Raw genomic sequence first — 10,919 nt, 5'->3', positions numbered from 1 at the left:
TGAATATTCACTGTATCATTGCCATTATTTATTGATCATTGTTGATTCATTCACAATGAACAGCATACACACATTGTGAGAATAAATACAAATACACACCCAAAGAGCTATTTACATTAGTAGATGCAGATATAATCTCATAATCTAACATTCAAACGTAGTGAGAGAGGTCCATCAGTATCGTGCATACACAGGAACCTGTTGTACAATGGGATTGTAAAGCATAAGAGGCAGTAGTGTATCATGTTTATATGGAGGTGCACATGGTATATTGCATGATTTCACAGTTTACCCACGTCCCCTTGGCTGTGATTTTGCAACCACTTTTCAACGACCTTGTGCACAAGTACAGACATAAATGATGAGGCCAGAGGACGGTGTGGAGTGAGGGAGACGCGCCACTTCTCACTGAGTCCGGCCTCCACCCTCAGGAGGTGAAGTAAGAGTCCTGCATGGAGTAGAGGCGGTCAATAGGGGTGAGCAGAGAGGAGTCACCCAGGGACAGGCAGTCGCTGTCAGCCACATGACACAGAGGGTCTCTGTCCATATCACCGTACAGACCCTTGAAACCTAAAAAAAGACACAACATCCTTGATTACTGGATAATTAAGCTGTGATCTGATTATTAGTTGGTTTAATTGAAATATAATTTGCAGGAATTCAATTAATTTGCACTTTACAAGGGATGGACAAATTAACAGGTGCAACTCACAATATAAACAATTACAAATACAAAAGCCAAGCAATAAACACTACCTGTGCAAAGAATGAATAGAGGTTTTAATTCATGGTCATCATTGGTGGTGTTGTTATTTTAAATGATATTGTAAAATGTCATTTTGCTGCTATTTTTGATTATTTGTATTTTGTACTATGTGTCATTACCCCTGAAATTATTGGGGACAACCGAACAGTTTAATGCAAAACAGAGCTTCTCCACAAATTGATTTGTACATTTTGAAGAATTTTGCTGACCTCTCCTTATCAATAATCCTTTAAATACATTTGTAACCATCAGGTAACGTTTTGCCCTAAAAATTTGTCATGTTTTTGCATATAGACCTTTCACTTGGTCCCATACTAAAAAAGGAAATGTGAGAGATTCTACAGCAGAGGGCAGAGACCACTACCCAGATAACATTGCTACAATGCTGAGGCTAACTTGGAGTCCAAATAATGAAAAAAAAATACTCCTGACTGATTTCTGATTTCACAAAAATGATGGCAGTAAATCATGTCTTTTTAAAACATTTTTTTTGTTATTTTTCCTAATCACACTAATCGTAGAAGCTTTGTAGAGCAAAACGTATAAATCTCCGCCATGGTTTGACAGCACTTAAGTCTTTACCATAGGGGTGCATGTGATCCCCTGGCATCTGAGGTGGGGTCAGGCCCTGTCTGAAGGGGTCCATGTCATATTCCTGCTGCTCCAGTGTGGTGAGTCCCCATCTGCTGCTGCTGCTGCTGCTGCTGCTGCTGAATGTGGGTGTAGGAGGACCCCAGGTGCTCCAGCTCAGAGGTTAAACCGCCACAGGAGGGCGCTGTGGTGCACAGGAGACACTCAGGAGACGCGTTCATTGCTACGGTCATGTCTTTTAGTAAGCCTTTGAGCCCTGTGCTAACTTCCTAATTTTTGTCAGAACCATTTGAAGTGAAACAGTTCTGACAGGTATTCAGCCTAATCTGACTCCACTGCCTTTGTACTGTTCATTACTTATTCTGTCTGCTAAAAGATAGGCCTACTTGAAAAAAAATCATTGTACTTTCTTCAAAATGTTGTAAAACATCTTTCATCATGTGCCATTTTCTTTCTTTGAAAATGAGTTTCTCATCCCTGATAAGAAAGAGGTACATCTAACTTTTGTATTCTGAATATCATATCATATAGAGACTAATAAAGCACTTTTAATAAAGCAACATTTTCCAACAGTATAATACCTGTGTGATGTGAGGGGCGATCAAGCTGCTCCTGAGTTTGCTGCTGCTGCTCCTGCTGCTGCTGCTGCTGCTGTCTCCTGGCCAGTTTCTTCATCTAAAAACATGCACCGGCAGACATAAAGCTCACATACAGGCCTAGTGTAAAACATTTTTCTCACTCCACCACCCATGCATACAAGTGTGCGAGTATACGAGTTCACTCAATTGCAAAGTATTAACAGTGAGGTAAAGGACATCTTTCAGTGGAGGAGGGAAACCACACATGAGGCCCACTTTGTGAGGAAATATGGGGTTTAATCTACAGTGATCTTGCTGTGAGATGTCATCAGTTTCCTGTATGAAGAGATAACCAGGCTGATTTCCACTCTGGCATACAAACATGGTGCAGAAAGAGTCCTTTTATTAGTAGCGCATATGACTGTGTGTGTGTGTGTGTGTGTGTTTTTGCATGTGTGTACTTTGTATTACCTTGGCTCTTTGGTTCTGGAACCAGACCTGCACAACCCGGACACTCAGACCAGTCTCTGCTGCCAAGGTCTCCCTTACCTTGGATCAAGATTCAGGGGTAGGGAGAAAGTAAGAAAGGGAGGATAAGAAATAGGAAAATAGAAACAGAGAGGTCACTTGAAGGTTTACCCTTTTTCTAAAGTCAAATACCCATCTGTCCAATAGCAGTACAGTGCTATTATATACAATAGATAGCTGAAATCCTGCCACACTTCTACAGTTTTGCACTGAGGGTTTAACAACACTTGATAACGCCTTGATGGTTTCCTTGTCACATTCTGAGGTAGAAGGGTATCTACTTTGAGGATCTTCATATTTAAAAAACTCCTGCTGACTTTTACAAGGAATTACAGTAAGAATGTTGACAGAAAACAACAGCATAGTCTATGTCTTTATTTTCAGAGAGACATAATTAACACGTTTACCTTTCGGCAAGGCTTGGATGAGACCTCAAAGGAGGCTTTAAAGGTCCGCCTTTGTTGAGTGGTCAGAATAGTGCGTGGCCTTTTGGGACGTTTGCTCTCCGGATCTTCTGATCTAGCTCGTCTGCCTGTAACCCTCCTAGATTCCTCCTCTTCTTCTTCTTCTTCTTCTTCTTCTTCTGCTTCTTCATCACTTTTACCTAGTGGGCAGACACGATTGAAAAGCAAATGTTTATTCACCTGCTAGACATTTGCAAGAAAAATGTAGAGAGACAGATTTTAAAAAGAAACATTCATGCCATAAGCATTTAATGCATCATTTGCATTTAGATATTTTGTGATTAAGAGTTGCAGTTAAATTTTTTAATTTATGGTATATCTACCACTTTCCCTCAACTTGCCCGATGTCTGCATAAGTTTGTGGTTGCTTCAAGGTTCAAGGTAACTTTAGTATCCTTGAGGGACAATTTGGTTCACAGCCAGCAGTAGCAAACAGATATCAAACAAGAACATAAATTAAATAAATTAACAAATACAACAAAAATTATAATTGCAGCATTTACAAGGCTGATAACAGCAGTGGAAAATGGCTTACATTTCCCAGAATGCAACCTGGGGTGACAGAATGGACCACTTGAATATCTTAATGAATTCATTGAAAAGTAGTAGCAGTAGTTGTTTTTGTCATAATTATAAATATTTGAATACAAGCAGGTTTTTAAGAATTATCTGACACCGTTCCATGTTGTGCTTTTTTATTGTTAAGTTGCAGGAAATTTCACCCAGTTGACGTGTTGCATTTTGTTTAATATTACCGTTATGGTTATTTACCAAAATGTTGGACAAAACAAACTGAAGTTTTAGCTTAAAACTGTCACAAATATATTGTTAGTTGTATAATACAGTATAAATGCGACATTTAAAACTCCAAAGGATGCAGAAATGATTAACAAATAGTGACACATAAGTTTCAAAAGAGTAGCTCAGAAGAGTTGAGGTAAACAACAGTAAATTAAATAATACTAACACTGGGTCAAAACAATCCGTTTTTTTAGGTGTGTATTTGGAAAATTGAACCCAATCAGTGGTTAGTGTACTTAGTGTACATGTACAAACACACACACATGCACACATACAGTACACAGCCTGTACCTGTGTCAGAGGAGGTCGGGCTAGCCAGACACTGGTGGTAGTCCTCTCTGGCACACAGTAGCTGTCCCTCCCTGAGGATGCAGCGATCTCCAGTCTGCAGACGGCAGCAAACACGCTGCAGGTGAAGCAGCGCAGGTGGAACACTGCTGCCCCTGCACGCATCACCAGCTCTGCGGGAGAGATTGCCTCCGCACAGCCCCCACAACGTACCGCAAACAAGCTAGAGAGAAGGATGGGAAAGTGGGGGTGTAACAAAGGAGCAAATGGAGAGATACTTTGAGAGCTCAGTAAATAACACAAAGTGATGCTTTTGTTTGGCTGACTAGAACTCAAGTATAAGCTGAGACACATGAGGACCCCTCACACCTCAGTGAGAAGGGACTCCATGAGAAAAAAAATGCTCGGTTGACTTGGGGAATGTTGCTGAGTCGAGCTGTCACTCAAAACTACTGCCAAACTGACTTCTCGCCTGTCCTACTCCTCCTCCTGCCCCGACCACTCAGACACATACCCTTAGCGTGGCGGGTGTGCATCTTAGCGCCTGGCAACCAGGACTGGTGGGCTTAGCCTCAGCGACTGTTGCCGTGGCTCCGGCTGCCGTGTCCGAGGCTGTGCTCCTGGGGAGGCAGGAGAAAAGCTCTCGGCAGGCCATGGCTCCAGGCAGAGGGGGGAATCAGATCTCCCAGTGGGAGAGGCTGAGCCGCTGGTCCCATGAATTATCCGCGGAATTATCCCTAAGTCTGCTTAACCAGAACGGGACAAAGACAGAGCCAGCCCCCAAGCAGCAGGACCATTGTCCGCTGGCTGACACTGCGGCATTTTGGGTCTGTCACGCAGGATGATGCGTCATCATTCTGGAGCTTGTGTTTGTCTCCAGACCTGACTGGGTCACCAGACCAGTCAGCCCAGATGCATGAGAAAGTGACAATTTTTTCTCTCCATGTTTTTGTTTTCACATAAAAATACTACATGAGGCCTACAAGGAGAGTCTAGACATATCACTGATTCAATATATTCAATCTTTGTAACCATTATTTAAAAAAAAAAAAAGGAGTTAGAGGTTAGTATAAAATTAAAACTTTCCAAACTTTTCTTTCCTTTCCTTCAACTGATCAATGCAACTAATCATGGACAAATAGAAAACTCTTATATAACAGAGCAATATTGGCCTTTTTATATGTGGTTAACGGCAGATATGATTAACCACAGCCATCATGTGTGTTTCATTAGAAAAACTGTATGCTAAACTTTTGTTTCTGAATTGTTTATTTATGTATTTTGTCACAGACAGATATGATAATGGTTTTCATTGAACAGATGTGTCATAGGCTATTTCAAAGCATTTGCACCATGCAGACACATACATTACACAAATATAAAAAATGTACTTTTTGTGGTGTGGCACTTTTATGTCAAAAGCAATTTTGGCATAAAAGTGAATATGAGCACCCATATTAGCAATAGGTAGTTTTTGTAAATCCATACCTAATAAACAGTAACTTTCACGTGAAACCAATGTAGCATTTGAATTCCTTATGTAAAAATAGAAATTTAGCACAATATTTACAAGCAAACAAAACTCAGACCAAACAAGCAAACACCCCGGTTGAGACATCCCTGTCAAAAGGTCTGAAGCTGCAACATCCTAAAGCCAAACATTGCTGGGACCTCTTACTGTTGCTGTGGGGTCGCTAGGGAAACATTAAAGCCCATTCCCAGCAGCTCAGGAGGGTCAGTTGGGCTGCTTGACCCATCCGAGTCGTCTGTTCCATGGCCTCAAAGGTATGCGCTTTAATATGGCCAACATACTGTCTGCGGTATGTGCATTCCTGTGGCAACGCAAAATGCATCAACAAAACAATTTCAAAGGAAGTGTGGCAGAGGAAATACCCGGAATGTTTCTAGGATGCAGCAAAGTACTTAATTAAATGCCTCAATATGATGCTAATGCTGGATGTCAGTGAAGAAGAAACTATGGGCATTAATGTTCATGTTTCGAGAATCGCTTTTCCATTATATGCCTTGTCCAGTTTGTCTAATTATACCCAGTATTCTTAAGCGTTGTTAATGCAAAGGTAAGAGTACCTCCAATACTTATGGAGCAACTCAAGGTGTTTAATATTTCAGAGTTCCCGTCGACATGATTGGCCCAGAGGCCCTGCCAGGAGAGCGGGAACACTCAGTCACGCTGGATTTAGACATGGCAATTAGTGACAAGATTATTACAGACGAATAAGTCAGCAAAATCCTGCTCTCTTCCACACTGACATGGCCAGGGTCAGGCACTCTGAAGGTAGATGCACTGTATAAGAAGATGAGTGTTTGGCAGAAATGTACACACACGCACACACACGCACACACACACACACACACACACCACACACACACACACACACACACACACACACACTTACTCCAGAGCAAAGCCCTCCACTCTCATTGTTCTTGCCCTGACTTCAGTGCTGACCTTTGGTAGTCGGGCAAACAGACTGCTGGTCTGGTGGACATGCAGAGACGGATCCTGTTTCTGGATCAGGTTAACCTGGATCCTTTGCTGAACGCACACACACACGCCAACAGTGACTGTGTATCAGATACAGATCTGCAGGTCAAGTGCACCGCTGATCTGACGACCAATCTGATGTCCAGTCCACCTGACCACTGAACCGTTTAGCCAATCTAAATCTGCTGACAAACTGACCAACCTAAACATCACATTGTCAGACAGGAATTTGCATACAGCTTCATTAAATTACAGAACAGTCTGTTGTGTGTATTGCCTGTCCCGTGTGACTTCTACAGATCAGGCAAACTATTTAAATTATAAAGACAGTGTAATCATGTCAGGAATATTTATTACCAATTTCTCTTACAATCTTTTAATGTTCTGTGTTGTCTTGGAAAATGGTTATGTACAAATAAACCTCATCATGTATCTCCCTCTGTCAGTGTCAGAGGAATTTATACCAATACCATGAATATTGTCGATGGTTTTAATGAGTTTAAAGGTAGACATAAACGTGGTCACAGCTGGTCTGTAGGCTAATCAGACTTCGCTTTACTGTAATTTTTTGAACTCAAAAAAGTTTAAAAAATCATAAAGTTAAAGGGAATTCTGCCACAGGACATTGTGATGTGAAAAGACAATGAAAATCACATTTTTCCTAATCTTTACATTCTGGTGCTGTACTGCATGAGTTTAAAGTTGTAAAAGTTACCCTGGTCCGGTAATTGATATGTATTCAAACTATTATGAAAAAGCCTGAAAATCAGTACAGTTTTATGAAAAAACACTTAACACAAACTTTTACACAAATTTTATCTACACAAGTATAACAAAAAACATGCCTCCATTAACAGTTACATGTCTTAAAAAGATCAGACCTACTTCAGAGGGTGCCTCAAGCCATGTTTTTGTCAATTTTATTTGTATGTGATATTGTCCTGATGCCTTTTAATTATTTAAGTATTTCTGTAGTCCATTGAAAATGTTACATTTTTTAAATTTTCATGTTTTTTGTTTTTTTTTATTGTGTTTGTTGGTGTTGATCTTGTTTATTTGATGTTTTCAATCTTACTTGATGGCATCGGATCCTGAATACTGGGAAGAATTTGGTCCAAGATTTCTTAGCTTCTTTACTGCCATGTCCTTATGTTTTTTTATATAAACCCTCTGCATGTTCTGGCTTAAATCAATACATTAATCTTAACATATAAAATAATTTGCCTTTCTGATATTATGTATGTTTAGCCTCTTGGACCCTGTAATGAAAGCAACCACTAAAACATTTGGAGTGAAGAGGAATTACATAATATAAGTTGCTTTGTTCTGGGAATTTAAATATTGTTGTCTTTTAGACACAACAGCATTGTTGTTTTGTAGCTTCCATGAACATGCCAAACCTGGTGGTTGGCATGAGCAAAGTGAAAAACAAGACTCAGACAGAAGATTCAGCGTGTGTTAAGAGACAAATGTTGTCACAGTATGGAATAATTGTCACTTTTGAACTGGCTTCACACTCGTCCTGCATCAAAAGAAGGGAGGGAGAAGAGCGCAGGTTGCATTGTGAGAGACACACAATCGGACACACTTTTAAAACCCTCATCATGGACAAAAGTGGTGTTCGTGTGTTATGGAGTGCCATAACCCCAGACAGGATGAGCGTAGAGGTGGAGACGTGAGACCTCAAAGGCAGAGCTCTGGCACCAGGCCTCCTGCTAATTGGTCAGGTCAGATACCTCACGGTCGGCTGGGCGTTGTCCCATCGCTCGACTAAGGAGCTGCTGTGAGCGGAGCTTTCCAGATGCCATGGCACATAACGCCAGGGCCCATGGAGTGCACTGTCCCCCAAAATAAGTTCACACCAGCCTCACCGTCTCTCTTGTAGGGATGCACCAGACCTTCTGACATATGGCTCAACTCTCCTAATTACCTCTCAGTCCTGCTCTTTTCTCTGTGCTATGATCTCCCCTGATCACGCTAAGCACTTTAAAATATGTGCTTTAACAAGATTCCACTCTGACTTCAATTTATCCATCGAAATGCCATTTTGGTCATCAGACAAAAGGCATGTTTTATATGTTCTACAAATAAACACCCTGCTCACAAAGCTATGTAGGACCCCAACATACTCCAACAGTAATTCTGCAGACTGGGAACATGATGGTGGGGAGCATTTTGGACCAATGAGTGTAACATCCCTTGTTTCCCTGCCTGCTTGGCAAAACAACCATCACATATTGTTCAGAAATAATGTAAGCTGCTGCCTGTTAGGGAGTGTGCAGTTTTTGTCTTGGTTCTTGTTTAGGTGAGAGCATGTTTGGAGGAAGAATGAGGGAATGAGGCTGTGACAGTGGGTGGGTAGGAGGGAGTCGGACGATTGGTGATGACGGTGGGAGTTTTTTTGGGGGGGGGGCACGACCGCCTCATCGGCGAGACCATATGTTGTCCCCAGCTTGCAGTTGCCACGCCAATGGGCCTCGAAATTTTAACACATTTTGACAATGTGTCAGTTGAGCTCTGCCCCTGGTTGTGTGCTGTATGTGTGTGTGTCATGTGTCTGTGTGAAGGTGTTGTTTTTTTGTGTGCATGTGTGTGTGTATGTATGTATGTGCACTATGCAATAGTGTTCTCGCATTTCAGCTCCCTCGCCACCCCTTCCTCCTACAGTCACCTTGTTCTGTTCTGCCAAGTTTTCCGGCAGTCAACTTACACCATATACGCACATACACAACTACACACACACACACACACACACACACACACAATGCTTTTGTCATGATTAAAATGTACCCTTATGTACAGCAACTAAAACTACATAAGCAAAAAGTAAGGAGAAATGGATATGGTTAAGTAACTATAAAGAGAAACACAACTTTCTCTCTCTCTCTCTCTCTCTCTCTCTCTCTGTCTGTCTCATACAAACACACATTCTTAGTCAAGGTCAGATCTGGACAAGGGTTCTGTTGGGAAAATTGGCTTAATAACACATAATCATTATTGGACCCCGGGCCAAAAAATAGAATAAAATGAGACAAAATAAAAGAAACAGCTTATATAAACGCCATTAGATATTTTTCCATTAACATGGACTATAATGTTGGTAGTATATCTGAGTTTGGAGGCCTAGAATAAATTATAATGCATAATGGACTGCAGCTATATGTGATTATTTTAGCATATGACTTTATTGTAGCAGAAGTTTTCATTACAAACCCTAAAGAAAATTATATATAGCCTATGTCACTTTTTATCAAACGAAAACTAAAAATAGAAATGTCTTCATGCAATGACTATCCATCAGTGAGAAAGCGAAATTCACAACTTTGCTCACCAGTAAAAAACTATTTAATGTGAACTATCTGAGAAATATTGACGTTGTACAATCAGATGGGCTTAACTTGGAAAATCTGAAGCTGAAAATGCTCTGCCTCAGAGTTGAAAAGTCATGCTATGATGGCAGCGTTTTATGATTTCAGCTGTAGCATCAGGCGAAACCAAACAATAACGAAGAGTTGGAGATCAGCACTCACTCAGCATAGTCCCGCTTGCAGTAAAGTTTGCGATCCCGCAGAAAGCAGGAGTTCTTGAGCGCGTCCCCGCACGCCGCGCACCGCACACACTCCTCATGCCAGAGGCCGTCAGTGACTCTGAGCAGGAATCTGTCTCTGATCAGCCGGTGGCATCCGGCACACACTGCCCTCTGATCCATATCTGCAATGACGGGGAAATCCTTTAATTGGGACACTTTTCCAATCAGCAGGACGCAGCTGAAATATTGGCTCATTTGGCGGCACAAAGTAAGATGGAGGGGCCATTAAAGTGGGACCTAACCTCGTTGTAATGTGAGGGGAAAGTAGTTTAATAAACAGTTTGTTTATATAAAAAAGTAGGAATTATATATAGTCTAGAGACATCAATAGTTGTATTAATTTCTGACCGTTGTTTAAATTAGGATAACCATTTGATTTGATGACCAAGTGCCAAAAAAGTGCAATTTAAAAAAAAAACACAAGTGAAAGTGAGACAAAAATTATATTCTTTCAAAATCTACATCTAAGTGAATAATATAATTATGTTATTAGGTTTTACCCACCTAATGCCGGCCGATCCACCATTGCAATCCTCTGAAGAAACATTGTGAAACAGATGTTGATCAAAAGTCCATTGAAGGAAAATTAATATTGTAAAATAACATATTAAACACAGCTATTTAAGTTCAAGAAGCCCATACCTGGTAAAAAATAAAATAATGCGAGCTTCCAGGCGGCAGAATAGTATTTTGGTTATCAACTCCCAGTTCTTCTCAGAGCATCTCCGGAGCTCAAAGTCCTGCTGCAACTTGCTGCTCGGAGCAGAGAGCAACGCATCAAAGTTTCTCCTCAGAGCTTCCGACGACC

At 41.0% G+C, this 10,919-nt stretch overlaps 1 pseudogene; it reads right to left on the bottom strand.

Moving 5' to 3' along the window:
* Window positions 1–333: 333 nt before the first annotated feature.
* Window positions 334–10,231, bottom strand: LOC119894716 (annotated as a pseudogene).
* Window positions 10,232–10,919: the final 688 nt, after the last annotated feature.

Source organism: Micropterus salmoides, unplaced genomic scaffold (assembly GCF_014851395.1).
Source record: "Micropterus salmoides isolate LMB-PRFRI ecotype aquatic unplaced genomic scaffold, ASM1485139v1 Ms_hic_scaffold_875, whole genome shotgun sequence".
NCBI classification, from domain to species: domain Eukaryota; kingdom Metazoa; phylum Chordata; class Actinopteri; order Centrarchiformes; family Centrarchidae; genus Micropterus; species Micropterus salmoides.
The sequence above is the reverse complement of the archived record's forward strand: the minus strand, read 5'-3'. Positions and strand labels throughout refer to the sequence as shown.